The sequence below is a fragment of the Sinocyclocheilus grahami genome, unplaced genomic scaffold, assembly GCF_001515645.1.
Source record: "Sinocyclocheilus grahami isolate Dianchi unplaced genomic scaffold, SAMN03320097.WGS_v1.1 scaffold448.1, whole genome shotgun sequence".
Lineage (NCBI taxonomy): Eukaryota > Metazoa > Chordata > Actinopteri > Cypriniformes > Cyprinidae > Sinocyclocheilus > Sinocyclocheilus grahami.
Window position 1 is genome coordinate 925,992 of NW_015505627.1, and position 15,746 is coordinate 941,737.

General features: G+C 38.1%; 1 pseudogene; it reads left to right on the forward strand.

The window, feature by feature from the left end:
* LOC107552385 (radixin-like) overlaps positions 1-15,746 on the forward strand; it is a 112,313-nt pseudogene that overhangs the window by 61,581 nt on the left and 34,986 nt on the right.

The window sequence follows — 15,746 nt, forward strand, 5'->3', positions numbered from 1 at the left end:
CTGACACTAACCTTAACCAGTTAAATTGACTGCACGGCTGGACTGGAGCTGAATAGCGTGGTAAAGAAAGTTCAGGAGATAAGCAGTTAATAAGATTATGCGATATGAGATCGCCGGGCCGTTCCGTAACTCCCCAACAGGACCTCACCGGAAAATGGCACCTTTTTAGTTACACCCAGCGTCACTACCCCCTCCTTCCCTGCGAATTTCGAGCCCCGGGATACACAATTTATTTATATAGCATATTTTATTTTAGATAAATTAGAAACAATGTTTAAATTATAAAGCTTTATTTTTAAATGTAAGTCAATAACAATTGGCCGAAGCCAGAGCCAATGGTGAAAGGCTTTGTGCGAAGAGACCCCGCCCCATTTTGGAGGTTCTGCCCACTTTTGGAGTTCACGCCCCATTTTGGAGATCTCCGGTCTGCAGTTATACCTACTTGGATGCGTAGAGTATAAATCAGCCTTGAGCGTGTGCGTTAGATACAGTGAAGACAGCGCGTTAGTTTAGAACTCTTCTAAATTTTTATTTTTAATTTTTTTTATTGTAGAGTGTGTTAATTTGTGCAATGATAACCTACCAGCAATTTAAATGATTTTTTAAATATATTAGAATGGGTACATTACAATATAAATGTATTAGAACAAGTACATTATTATTTATGGGCTTAAAAACAAGATGCAAACAATCAGAAAACAATATTGTACCTGGTGGGGAGTGCACAATGTAAACATGAAACATATGCCATTTCCTATATTGTACTGTGGTACAGTTTTGGAGGCCCTTCATAATGCAGAGGTCAACTGCCTGCTCTGCCAATAGTTAGAAATGGCACTATAGTAAGCAGTGTTTAATAAACAGCTGTTTTTCTAAATTCTGCGGAGGTGAAAATCAGTGCAGTCATGTATCGTGATAAGTATCGTATCTTTGCTGGTGATACACAGCCCTAGTGGAAATTCAATCAAATTACAGACACTCCTCTAAATACACCCCGATCTGGAATAACCCAGATTTTACAGCTAACAAGAAGCCACTCAATTTACGCACATGGGCATAAAAGGGCATCACACAACTTCAGCATAACTTTCATAATAATAACCTGGCACCATTCTCCCACTTGGTCCAGAAATACGTCATTGGGAGTAATTGTTTTTTGGAATACTCACAAATCAAATCATCAATTCAATCAAAGATTGACACTAGGACAATTAGCCTAGACCTTTCCCCCCCAATCTCAGCGCTAATTAATATATCTTCTTTAAAAAAATTACTCTCCAAAATATACAGAATGATATCAAAATCAGACAATACATTAAGTTTACCAAATGTTAGTTTGTTACGAGCGGTGCAAAACCACGTTCATATTCGCGTGATTTTTTTTGAGCAGCTCGTCAGTGAACAATGGCTCTGTGTAGTTAATGCTGCTCAATGTGAAAGCACGCACGTGATGGAGATATACCGCTGATTACAGAACCGGCTTTCTGACAAGATGCGCATTAAATATCGCATGCAATTTATCGTGCAGCCCTACTTTAAAGCAAGACCTTCTGAAATAACATAGACTGGGGCAGCATGTCCTTTAAGAAGAGAAGCAGTGAAGCCGTGCTCTTCTTTAATAAGCAGCTGAGAAGAGCAGCATGCCCCTTTAATGCAGTACAGCATATGATCAATACCCGAAGTTTAGACAACAGCATGTTGCCCTATCCAGATAATTGTTAGCATTAATAACACCTCTAGTAGCAAAATCTGCATACTGCAAGTTAAGTATCAAGCACATTACCGATACACTGTATAGCTTTAAGCAACAGCATATCACGGACTTAAACACAGCTTGATGGAAATAATCATACAATGTATTTTTTATTATTATTATTTTTTTAATTTAAAGCGCTGCTTGCACTTGCTTAGAATAATTGGACTATATTTAAATCCCTTGTGTTCATTTGAGCGCTCAGTCAGTAACCTTCCAATCACCACCGAAGTGATTTTTTTATTTTTATTAAACGAACATAGCTTGATCTCAGCCAGTTGATCATGTATTTAATCAACACATGTCATAATCCGTCTAATTTCTCATGCTCATATTACTCATAAGCGTGAGAACATTTAAGTGGATCAGAAATTATGAATCTCTAATAAGTATTGAGTGGCAGTCCAGCAGGAGAAGCATACACACTGCGGAAATACTTCGAATGACTGTCATTGATATTACATTCTTATATGTATAGAAGCCATTAGGAGCGATAAACGCGTGCTTCTGACGCAGCTAAAATCAACCGCACACTCACACGGCTAATGAAAACGTCAACCTTAGAAATAAACAACATTGAGATTATGCGAACCCCAGTTGAAAGGCATACACGAGAATGCTTGTTTCATTTAAACTTGTTCTCATGGCCTTAACTACCGGCGTGTCCTCAGAGCGATTAAGTTACATGATCTAGACTACGTGTTGCTCCAGCTGTATGAACAGTTGCGTACATGCTGCTGCAAATATGCTTAATATTTCGCTCCTGCAAACGATGCAAACTGCTAAAAAAAATTTAAATTAGCAGACCGGCTAATATACACAGCGATATGGATTAAAACAGCATTCACTAATCTTAGACGTGGATTTCAGATGTTCTGAAACACGCTGCAGGCTTAATTTGCTCCCGAGCAAGCTGAAAAGCTGCTGAATAATACGGAATAGAGCTTATATAGGAATGCCGCGATAGGTGTCGTATTCCTATAGATAGATGTGATCAGCTGAGAATCAGCTGATGCAAGCTTGACTCACGTGACCTGCCAGAAGTAACGCTGATTCATCCAGTAATGAAACAAGTAAATCTTGAGTGAGTCATTTAGGGCTGAAACGATTCCTCGAATACCTCGAGTAACTCGAATACAAAAAAATCATCAAGGCAAATAATTTGGCTTCGTTTAGTCCATTTACTGTAACTACACACCATGTTTCCCCACGGAACATTATTACTGACGCACAACCCGATAAACACTGGACCATAGACTGTAAAAAATTTTTTTTTAAAAAGCAAGCGCTGAACATATTTAAGACGTAAATCAATATGGTGGCTAGTTATGATGTCCCTACGTTAGCTATGTGTTGTGAAAGACTAAGCACCATTGTGCATAAAAAACCACAGAAAGAAGTTAGTCAATATCACACGAAACGTGCCAGTTTTCATCTCTAAATCAGCAAAAGATACTGATCAATAAACAAGAAGTTAATATTAAGAGACTTACGTTCTAGACACTACACAGCCACAACGTTGCGTCTCTGAGCAACATGACGGTGTTTCATTCCTTAATTAATCAACTGTTTAAATTATTCGGTTCAAACGCAATTAATCACTTCTTAACAGTGACTTGCTGCCACCTACTGGCGGTTTTAATTTAACATTTAAAAATATATTTTCATGTTTAAAATCATTGTAAATATCAGTATTCAATGTTTCATGTTTAAAATAACAAAATATTATTTATTCATTTGTAACCGCAGGTTAAAGGGGTCATATGATATTGCTAAAAAGAACATTATTTTGTGTATTTGGTGTAATGAAATGTGTTTAAGGTTAAAAAAACACATTATTTTCCACATACTGTACATTATTGTGCTTTATATAAGCCTTTCTGAAAAGCGAGGTGTGCTCTGATTGGCCAGCTATCCAGTGCGTTGTGATTGGCTGAATATCTCAAGCGTGTGACGGAAATGTTACGCTCCTTACCATACTGTGATGCCCTGTCCGGCCGGAGCGACGAGACAAAAACATTAAAACCCATTATAAACAAGGCATTTGTTGCATCCAGTGGGGACATAATTACGGATTATAATGACTTATACTGTCTTTTTACGCGTTGCATTGCATCGCGCCGCGTAAACATAAAACCATGTCTGCATTTGTGATCGGAGAAATGACAAACAACAAGTGCTACTCTACACTGCTCAAAACTCGCGTTTGAATCGTCAGTGGCAAATTCTTTAAATATAAAAAACTTACTTACACTCTGTGAGTCAGAACAGCCGGCATTGTAGTCTACTCTACCAGGATCAGGAAACAGTCCTCCATAAAATGTGCTGCACACATCTGAATATTTGGGTTAAACTGTTCTGGAACAGTGTTGTAAATACAACTTAACCACTGATTTCTAGTTGTGTCCTCCTTTGGAAGGCCAAACAAAGTAGTTTCGCTTTCACAACGAAACACACAGCGGGCTAGAGTGAGCGGCGGCGGGCGGCCTTGAGAACGGCACGGCCGGTGGATTCGACAAAGGAGCGTCCAGCAGGTTTGCGGCAACCACATGTGATGACCCCAGGCTGGACTCCGCTTCGTCCACGGTGAAAGCCAATCCACAGCGTGAAGTTTATGTATTTCCTCAGCAACCAGCACGGATCAGCTCCAGGCATGACGAAGCGGATATCGTCCTCTTTTGGAAAGTAGTTTCGCTTTCACAACGAAACACACAGTGGTGGCAACAATACTACAGCGAGAATAAAAGTTATGCCTTCTTTCTTTGTGTGAACGGGCGGCGTTATGCAAATCTTCCCACATCGTGACGTAGATATGTGGGGGCATGTTAGAACGAGCCGTTTTAAGTAGGCTTGGTTGACTCTTAACTTTTATAAAGAATATCTCTTTGGATTTGAGACTTTAGTCTTTGCAACTTTACAAATCTTCTTTATGCACCAAGAGCTTGTAACACTTCAAAGAGAAAGGAAAAAAATTGAAATCGCATCAAATGACCCCTTGTTTCCTCTGCATTGAAAAGATGAATTTTGTTGATACTGATATCATTTGTTTGGTAACAGCCCGAATGTCTTATTATTCTAATTGACTGATTAAATGTAAGAATTTGACTCAAAAGATGATGCACACTTTTAGAGAAAAAGGCTTTATAAATGTAAAAATGCCCATAAAATGTAAAAATCAATTTAAACTTATTGGAACAGATTAATTTCTATTCACTGCTGTGAACTGACCAGCACACAGAATATGAAGGATATCAAAAATAAGTTTTACACACACACACACACACCAGTACGTCAAGGGACATTTAAGAGGGTTTATTCTCCAAATAAATCTAATTTCATGTTGCAGAAAAATGTGCAGAAAAAATTGTGTATGGTCTCTTGTTCTTGTTCCAAGTTACCTTCCTGTGCACTGATTTTTGCCTCTTACAAAAGCCACAAAGCCTTCCAAGAAGACAGTAAAGGCTTATGTCATGCTTGAGCTTTAGTTAGGCTGAAACTTGAAAGTAAAGTTGCACGACAAATGCAATGTTTAGGTATTATTATTTATTTTTTTTACTAATATTTGGATTTATGCCTTAGTTTTAGTTTGTACTGTTTACCTTTTTTAAAGTAATGTGAAATTGATTTTTTTTATTTTTATTTATTATCTAATTTCATGTTGCAGAAAAATGTGCAGAAAAAATTGTGTATGGTCTCTTGTTCTTGTTCCAAGTTACCTTCCTGTGCACTGATTTTTGCCTCTTACAAAAGCCACAAAGCCTTCCAAGAAGACAGTAAAGGCTTATGTCATGCTTGAGCTTTAGTTAGGCTGAAACTTGAAAGTAAAGTTGCACGACAAATGCAATGTTTAGGTATTATTATTTATTTTTTTTACTAATATTTGGATTTATGCCTTAGTTTTAGTTTGTACTGTTTACCTTTTTTAAAGTAATGTGAAATTGATTTTTTTTATTTTTATTTATTTATTTTTATAATTATTTTTTTTATATTATTATTTATTTATATATTTGTATTTGTATTTTGAATGTAATTTGGCAATTAAATGTGTTTAGTTTTCACGGTTATTAATGTATGCAATTTCAGCAATAAAAATGATTTTTTTTCTAAAAAGAAAACAAATTAGTTGTTTATTTTAAGAGACCTATCTTATTATCTCTTGTATATTTAGTATTGCTCTTTAATAAAGAAAAATTACTTCTTATCCGATTAATCGATGGAATAATCTGTAGAATACTTGATTACTAAAATAATCGATAGCTGCAGCCCTAGAGTCATTGAATAATTTATTCATAAATTACATGTGATTTTGTTTAGTTGTCTAATGTGTTTTCTTCAGAATGATGAGAACCACAACTTCCATTGGGGGAAAAAAACCCCCCCCTAAATTTGTCCAGAATCATGCAGTTCTATTTTGCACACAAACAGCTCTTAAAGAGTCCAGTTTTTATGTAGCCTGTTGATTTTTGTTCATGGTATTCAGCTCCAATAAATGGTTTGCAAAAAAGAGACACAGGATAAATGTTTGATATCATTATTTAATCACATTGGAATCGAAACTGGGAATCTAAAATAATCGGAATCGGAATTGATAAAATTGAAACCATACCCAACCCTAGTCCTGGAAGTAATACATGAGCAAACAGTCCAACTTCAGACCATGAGTCAGCAAATTGGTGATGTGGAAGGGAGGAACTCTTTTACAAAGTCTTGATTTTGTTTTGGGGTATACTAGAACATGCTCTCATGCTTGGTGTATAATGATATATAATACGTATATAAACGTATATTTTTCACACAATTTACATTATTACAATACCTTTCTCCCCAGCCTGGCACAAACGGATCGATTAGTTCTGGGTTTGATGAAGACCCGCCTTCCGAAAAACTAAATGTGTTGTGATTGGTTAGCTGTCCCAGTGCGTTGTGATTGGCGAACAGCTTAGATGGTGTTTCAGTACTGCCACACCCCTTGCCAAAGCAGCATGTTCCTCAGCTCCAGTATAGATAAGGATGGCGTCAGTATTGCCATATAAATTTGAGCTGGATTCAGACCCCGAGAATATTGAACAAGAGGATTGCACAGAAACTTTGCATGCACGGATTTTGCAAGACATATAAGAGTGGTAAAGTTATTGTTGTTGTTGTTGTTTTTTTTGGCTAAATCATGTTGTAGATAGGATGTCATCAACCGCTTAAAAATAACTGCATTTACTATGTACAGATAAGCGCATATGTATTATGTTTATTGTTCTTTAATTCTAACATTATAACATGAATTGCAGTGAAACGGTTATACATTCGAATTTATTTATACCATAGTCCAGTATTTCCCACAGACTTGCACTCTATTTGTGGCGGCATATATATGCAAATTCATTCTCTGGCAGCAGGAGTCGCTGTTGGAGTGGGAGAAATCGAGGTTTTCCTGGTAACCGCTGTACACAAAGCAGCTCTATGCTCACAAACGCTGCTTTATCAGACATTACATGAAAGATAAAATGAAAATGACATCCAATTTTCTGAAGACAGTCGGTTTCCTTAAGAAATACAGTTATATAAAAACACCCGCACTCAATGTATAGGAAACACTGTAGTCTCATAATTGAAGTGTAAATTCTGCAGATTACATCATTGTCCAGTATTGTACTATTGTCAGCAATTTATTATAAAAACATTTTCATAATTGTAGCATACATATTTACATAGGCTACATAATTATTCAGGTGCATGTGTAATAATTTGCTAAAACTTTACGCTACAGGAGCACTTCTTTTTCGTCGTCGTCTTGTCTGATGCACTCAACCCACGACCTCGTCCCTCCCCACCCCCCAACCATTCGAATTTCCGTAGGCAATTATTTTAATGATATTCTAATGAGCCGCTTTGTGAAATCACAATATCCGGAAAACAACGCTGTAGTCCAAACGAGCCGGTCGTTGTAGTTCTTGAAAAGGGATTTTTTTTTTAACGAAATATCTCCCTTTGTAGTGGACTTTGAGATTTGTAACTTTGTAGATTTTTTTTATGCCCAAACATACACACTACACACTGACTAAAATTCAAAAAGTGAAAAAGCATAATAGGACCCCTTTAAGACCCTGACTTCATCCATGGGTGCAAAAACAGCAGCCTTGGAGAAACAGGTGCATCATTTGGTGAACCACATCGACAACCTGGAAAACCGAGGAGGACACAGATGCAATGTTCAAGTTAGCAGTTTGCCTGAAGGGACTGAGGGCTCAGACCCGATTAAATTCTTTGAAAAGTTGATTACTGATCATCTTACAGTAGAGTATGTATTTTTTTTAACAGCCCAATGTTATAAATATATATTCTTCTCATTTGTAAGCATGTCTTTGATGGCTCGATTGGGTTAGGATTTAAGCATAGCCTCGTATTTGATATGTAATTCATTTGAGGCTGTAGATGACCAGTTTAGGAATAGGATTGCATTCCCTCGTAGGTTAAAGGGATACTCCACCCCAAAATGAAAATTTTGTCATTAATCACTTACCCCCATGGCGTTCCAAACCCGTAAAAGCTTAGTTCGTCTTCGGAACACAGTTTAAGATATTTTGGATGAAAACCGGGAGGCTTGTGACTGTCCCATTGCCTGCCAAGTAAATTACACTGTCAAGGCCCAGAAAAGTATGAAAGACATCGTCAGAATAGTCCATCTGCCATCAGTGGTTCAACTGTAACGTTACGAAGTGACGAGAATACTTTTTGTATGCAAAGAAAACAAAAATAACAACTTTGTTCAACAATTCGTCTCCTCTGTCTCTCCACATCACCGTAGCGCCATTTTGGAGAATATGCGCTGAACGCAAGCAGTGTAAGCTCTTCTGTGTCAGCCGCGCTGCACGGATGCACTGTTTTTGTTCAAATCAAAGTGCAAATACACGTAGAAAACGTATCCTTGTGTCGCGGCTGACACAGAAGAGTATACGCAGTTTGCGTTCAGCGCATATTCTCCAAAATGGCGCTACGGTGATGCGGAGAGACACAGAGGAGACGAATTGTTGAATAAAGTCGTTCTTTTTGTTTTCTTCGTGTACAAAAAGTATTTGCGTCGCTTCGTAACGTTACGGTTGAGCCACTGATGGCAGATGGACTATTCTGACGATGTCTTTCATACTTTGTTTTACTTTTATTAAAACAAAGGGATCAATTAATAAAATCTCTTCATGTTTCAGTTAAGACGTGTGAACAAATTAAAACATGCTTGTGATTTAATCTCAATAATATTAATGTCTAGTATAAAGATTTAAGTCTGAATTGTTCATTTGCAACTTTAGTTTATTTTTAACTTTACATTTTGTTTCAGTGTCTGATTCTTTTTGCATATTTTTACACTAAAAAGTGAATGCCCCCTATTCAATTACTGGCTATAACACCATTAGCAGAAATAACTGCAACTAAACAGCCCCTGTACTTATATATGTTTCACACTGTAGTGGAAGAAAAAAACTGCTTCAGTTCCTTGACATTTGTTGCCTTCAGATCATTGTCTCTCTGCTGAGCCAGCTGTGGTTTAGTGCATAGACAAATGGCTTCTTCTGGAGAAATCTTTTGGTGCGGGTCAGCATAGTCCCTATCCTTCAATAACGGCAAGGCCTCCAGGTCCAAGATGCTGCGAAAAATCTTTAAATCATCACACTACCATTATGGTACTTGGTGGTTGGTGTGAGGTTCTTCGTATGAAATACAGTATTTGGCTTTTGATTCATCTGTCCATAAGAGGATCATACAGTATGTTCTTGACTCAGCTAGAGAATCCCATTTTGCCTATTGTAAGAAAGCTGGAAGGATTCAGACATTTTCTTTGCAGTATAGCTGTCAGTAGGCATGGGATGTACTGAATAAATACCAACCCATATGTGATAAAGCCAGTTCTTTGTGCAAGAAATGCATAGCGAGGCAGTTGAGAAACGATGTCTGTATTCATGGTACAAACCCAATTCCAAAAAAGTTGGGACAGGTAGCAATAAGAGGCCGGAAAAGTTAAATGTACATATAAGGAACAGCTGGAGGACCAATTTGCAACTTATTAGGTCAATTGGCAACATGATTGGGTATAAAAAGAGCCTCTCAGAGTGGCAGTGTCTCTCAGAAGTCAAGATGAGCAGAGGATCACCAATTCCCCCAATGCTGCGGCGAAAAATAGTGGAGCAATATCAGAAAGGAGTTTCTCAGAGAAAAATTGCAAAGAGTTTGAAGTTATCATCATCTACAGTGCATAATATCATCCAAAGATTCAGAGAATCTGGAACAATCTCTGTGCGTAAGGGTCAAGGCCGGAAAACCATACTGGATGCCCGTGATCTTCGGGCCCTTAGACGGCACTGCATCACATACAGGAATGCTACTGTAATGGAAATCACAACATGGGCTCAGGAATACTTCCAGAAAACATTGTCGGTGAACACAATCCACCATGCCATTCGCCGTTGCCGGCTAAAACTCTATAGGTCAAAAAAGAAGCCATATCTAAACATGATCCAGAAGCGCAGGCGTTTTCTCTGGGCCAAGGCTCATTTAAAATGGACTGTGGCAAAGTGGAAAACTGTTCTGTGGTCAGACGAATCAAAATTTGAAGTTCTTTTTGGAAAACTGGGACGCCATGTCATTCGGACTAAAGAGGACAAGGACAACCCAAGTTGTTATCAGCGCTCAGTTCAGAAGCCTGCATCTCTGATGGTATGGGGTTGCATGAGTGCGTGTGGCATGGGCAGCTTACACATCTGGAAAGGCACCATCAATGCTGAAAGGTATATCCAAGTTCTAGAACAACATATGCTCCAATCCAGACGTCGTCTCTTTCAGGGAAGACCTTGCATTTTCCAACATGACAATGCCAGACCACATACTGCATCAATTACAACATCATGGCTGCGTAGAAGAAGGATCCGGATACTGAAATGGCCAGCCTGCAGTCCAGATCTTTCACCCATAGAAAACATTTGGCGCATCATAGAGGGGGATGCGACAAAGAAGACCTAAGACAGTTGAGCAACTAGAAGCCTGTATTAGACAAGAATGGGACAACATTCCTATTCCTAAACTTGAGCAACTTGTCTCCTCAGTCCCCAGACGTTTGCAGACTGTTATAAAAAGAAGAGGGGATGCCACACAGTGGTAAACATGGCCTTGTCCCAACTTTTTTGAGATGTGTTTGATGCCATGCCAAAATCAACTTATTTTTCCCTTAAAATTATAAATGTTCTCAGTTTAAACATTTGATATGTCATCTGTTGTATTCTGAATGAAATTTGAAACTTCCACATCATTGCATTCTGTTTTTATTCACAATTTGTACAGTGTCCCAATTTTTTTGGAATCGGGTTTGTATATTATGTGAAGCATCCTGGAGCTTTCATTAGAAATTAATGATAGTGAGGATGAGATGGGAGAAAGGAAGGCCAGGCTGCAGTATATGGCAGACAGAGCCACTGAAAACTCTGCTGTAACTCAATCCGAGCAGGACGGCTCACTGGATCACCTTTCTTTTATGTGCATGTTTGTATGAGAGAATGATATATTCTAGCATTTATTGTGAGCACAATTAATCAGAAAAAAAAGTGTGTGTGACAAAATGTGACAAAACGTTAAATATTTAATTAAGTATTTAAATGTGAAGTATTTAACAATTAGGGCTGCTCAATTAATAGTGACATGGCTTATTGTGGTAATAATAAATGTGTATATTTAGTAAATTCTGTTCAGGTCCTGGAATCTGAATAGCTGAGAGTCTTTCAGGAGTGTGATATTTCACCAGAATTAGTAAACTAATCAGTATACTAAGTCTTAATTAGTCAGTAATCAGTCTTAACTGAAATTGAACAATCATGAGTATGTATGTATGTTTGTATTTACTTGTTTATTTGTTCTTGTTTAACAGATTAATGTGCGTGTGACTACTATGGATGCAGAGCTGGAATTTGCCATCCAACCCAACACAACTGGCAAACAGCTCTTTGACCAGGTAAGTGTCTACATTTAAATTGTTTTGAGTATAATACTGATTTACTGTTTTGAATATAATACTAATTTACCAGCCAGAGACCCGTTTCAGAAAAAAGTTTAAGTGAACATTTTTCTGAGCAGTACCATTTTTAAATGGTAGTTTCTATATAACATCTGGGATGCAGAGCACATTAGTAAGGCCGCTGTATGAAGGAAAGTGTGCCTCACTCTCACGCTCTTCATTATAATTTGTGTAGTTTCCTGAGCACAAACCCATTGAAAATTAAGCTGATTGATTACTGTATGGAATGGAAGGTTGCCATATGGTATATGCCGTAACCATCACCACAGCTGTTAAATTTCTTTGGTCAGCTTTATTTTCTACAAATACAAAAGCAACATTTCCTTTTGGATTTTAATATTCTTCCAATACTTGGTATTGTGGCCATCCTCTTTCTGTTCTTCATTATTTTGCAAGCCTTCTTGCTGTTGGCTAAGTAGAAGTCAAATGTTAATTTCATTACTCTAATTAAGAAATGCAACAGTTTGGATCAGAACATTTAATTATGTGAAAAGAGCATTAGACTATGTGAAAAAAGCTGCTGCACATTGAAATAGACACTGAACGATATTCAGATATTCGAAGTCATGTAGTCTACACCCATGAAACTTGTATGCTTAAAGCTTTACCTGATTGAATAATGTTTTTATACTTAATGTTTAGCTGCTTTTTAGAGTTTTTTTTATTTATTTATTTTTTTGTCTGTGGGATACCTTGAAAATTAATATTAGTTCAAAAACGTACCGTTCTGCCAGTTTTTACCTTTGATATTATAACAGTGATTAAGAATTAAATTTGGGAGTATGTGGACGTCTTTTTGTCGGGTGCTGTTGTCATGGTGAATCATAATTTCGGAGCTCCATTGATCATGGGTTTTCATAGTCACTAAACTCAGTCAACCTACTCAGAGTTGGTTAAACCTCCTTGTTGAAACGGGCCCCATGTCCTTGCTTTGTGTTCCTCAAATATTTTGATTGCAAAAGTGTCTCTATTTTGCATATTTCAGAAATGTCATTGTTCTCTGTTGCTCTTGAGAAGAGGCCCATTAGCTTGCAAGTCAGGCATTAGATTTCTGTCACAAATCTAGGCTAGTCTTTTGAACTGTGCTACACAAACCGGCTTTTTTACAATATTGGAAATTGCATCACAGCAGTGTAAAGTCAGTTCTGCTACAGTTCTGTGTTTATTATATTAGTAAACTATTTTCTCAAGTAGCATTAACAAACGCTTCTTTGTAACTTATTAGGCCACTCATACCGCTGACTTTTGAGATCTTTTGCTCAAATGTTCAACCAGGTGATCTGTGTTAACAAGCTCCCTGGTCATTTACTGAAATATTTACTCATTTAATCACTTCCCTACGGTGACCGGGAGGGGACATGTTCGGTTCACTTAGTTTTATTGTGGCCACGATGTGCGTAAATACAATCATAAAGTCAAAACTTTATTTGCATATTTGTCAGGCGTTTACAGTATTTGCTAAATATATTGTAGCATATTAATAATAATTATACAGAGCGTTAATTAGGTAAAGCGATACACGAATTGAAAGGGGAAATACAACAATAAATATAAAAATATAGCCGTAAACCAGTTAATATAATAATATTCAGGGTTTGAAACTAACTTTTTCACTCACCAACCAATTTGGCTACAAAATTAAGTTACCGGCCATTCATAATTTCTACTAGCCAAACAAATTTAACAAATAAATTATGAAAAAAAGGCCGGAGGTAAGCCAACAGCTTGAGGCTGCCCACACTGGATGTGACAAAGTGACCATTGCAAATCATTTGTACTTTGTCAAACAGTAGGCCTACGTCATAAATAGAACGAGGCATCAGTTTACTGTCGGGGATTTGTCGTGCTGTGCTGTGCTGTGCCACATCCAGTGTAGGCCGCATCACCGATTATAATGGGTTCTATAGTATTTTGTCGCATCTGGTGTAGACATGGTGCGAGTCTTCAGGCATTTTTTGACTTTTCGTTATTGCTTCAATGCAAAGGAAACCAGTGCGCCCGCCACGCCATTATTTGTTGCGTAGTGACGGGTACAGGGCTGGACTGGGGTTAAAATTCGTCCCTGGACAGATCCAGCCTACCCGGCCCTCAAGGTCCCCTGTGAATGTTTCGCTGTGTTATAGGGCCTTCAACTGGAGTAAGTAAATAAATAAATAAATGAGGACAAAAACAAATAATGATATATTTCTGAATTCACAGCAAATGCAACAAACTAATAGCCTTTTGCATTTTTGTCACATAGAAATGCACTTGACAGTATAAGCATTGATTTTGTGCTAGAACATAGGAAATTTACTGCTAATAAATGCTGTCATCCTTTCCTCACCCTCATGTCTTTCCAAACCTGTATGACTTACTTTCTTCTGTAAAACACAAAAGATATTTTGTAGAATGTTACCAAACCATTTTGGTTACTCTTGATTTCTACTGTATGGACAAACATTTCTTGAATTTCTCAAAATATCTTCTATGTTCCACAGAAGAAAAATTCATACAGGTTTGGAATGACATGATGCTGAGTAGCCTAAATGATGACAGTTTTAATTTTTGGGTGAACTATCCCTTTAAGAACTTTATAATATTTGTAAATGGAAAACACCTAATTTGTAAGTGTCTCTAAATTACAGAGACACTGCTTTTATCTTTAATCAGGCTCTTACTGAATTAACATTTTACTTAAATAAAAATTAATTAGAATGAAACATTTAAAGAGAAATAAGCTATTAAAGTTTGTTTACATTGCAGTATGTTTACATGCATTTTACCTTGTCGTGGCTGTTTTCAGGCAGAACCTTTAATGTTGTCATATCACACAACTGTATAACACAATTCTGTGTCATTTCTGAATGGATCGAGCAGTTGCGCTATTTATCTCTTATAAATCGTGGCGGAAGCGCAGCGCTGTGCGGGAGACTGATCCCGCTCTACTTTAACGCGCGGCTGGCGGATGCACCAGGTAGCGCCGCTTCACACTTTTGGAGTACTTGCTTTTTGCACTTTCGCGTGGGCTGTAATTTAAAAACAGCGCCTAATACGAGGTCTCCCTCGCTTCGGCGATCGACCCACCGGGAATGTCCCGGTGCTGATTTGGCTTACATGAATTTCCTCAAGAAATTAATTAGTAAACATAATTTACGAAAAGTAACCCGCCAAATTGGCTAGGGATTTGACAGCCTTACCCGCCACCAGGGCCCATTAACCATTGGGCTAGGCGGGGCTGAAGCCCCGGGGCCCGGACAAGGAGTTTGCATGACTCGCGGTCAATTCTTTGCATGACCATTTCCAGATTATGCCAGAACGAAGTGAATGCGGACATTGCAGCGATCACCTGATTGATACGTGGTGCATGGGTCGTTCAAAAATAAAAATATAAAATAAATGCATTTGATTGGTAAACCAAATTCAAACGTTAAGTTTTAATCTCTAAAGGCAATGCATGGAATATATGGAAAAGCTCCACTAAATAACAGCGCTAATATGTGAGGGGCGGGGCTTTGGCAATCAGCGCTACCGATGACCAGTCAATGTACTCCACAGCCAATCACGGGCCCCCTCCTTGCCCGGGCCCCGGGGCTTCAGCCCCGCCTAGCCCAATGGTTAATGCGGCCCTGATTGCAGTGATCTATGGCTCTGTGTAGGCTATTAAATGCCGCTCCATCTGAAAGCACATGATGGAGATTTACAGAACCGGCTTAACTGACGAGATGCGCATGACAATCACATGCGTTTTATCGTGCAGCCCTAATTTTTTTTGTTTGTTGATCACAAAGTACAAAATAGATGAGGAAAACTAGGATGCCGGGTGTATTCAAAGTGCCGCCATTACTGTGGAGTGGTGCGCTGTGATTGATTGTTACTGTTTACAGTACGTGGAATGGTGCGCTGTGATTGGTTGAGCGGAGACTTAGTTTCTCATTATTATGACTTAGTTTCTCATTATTATGA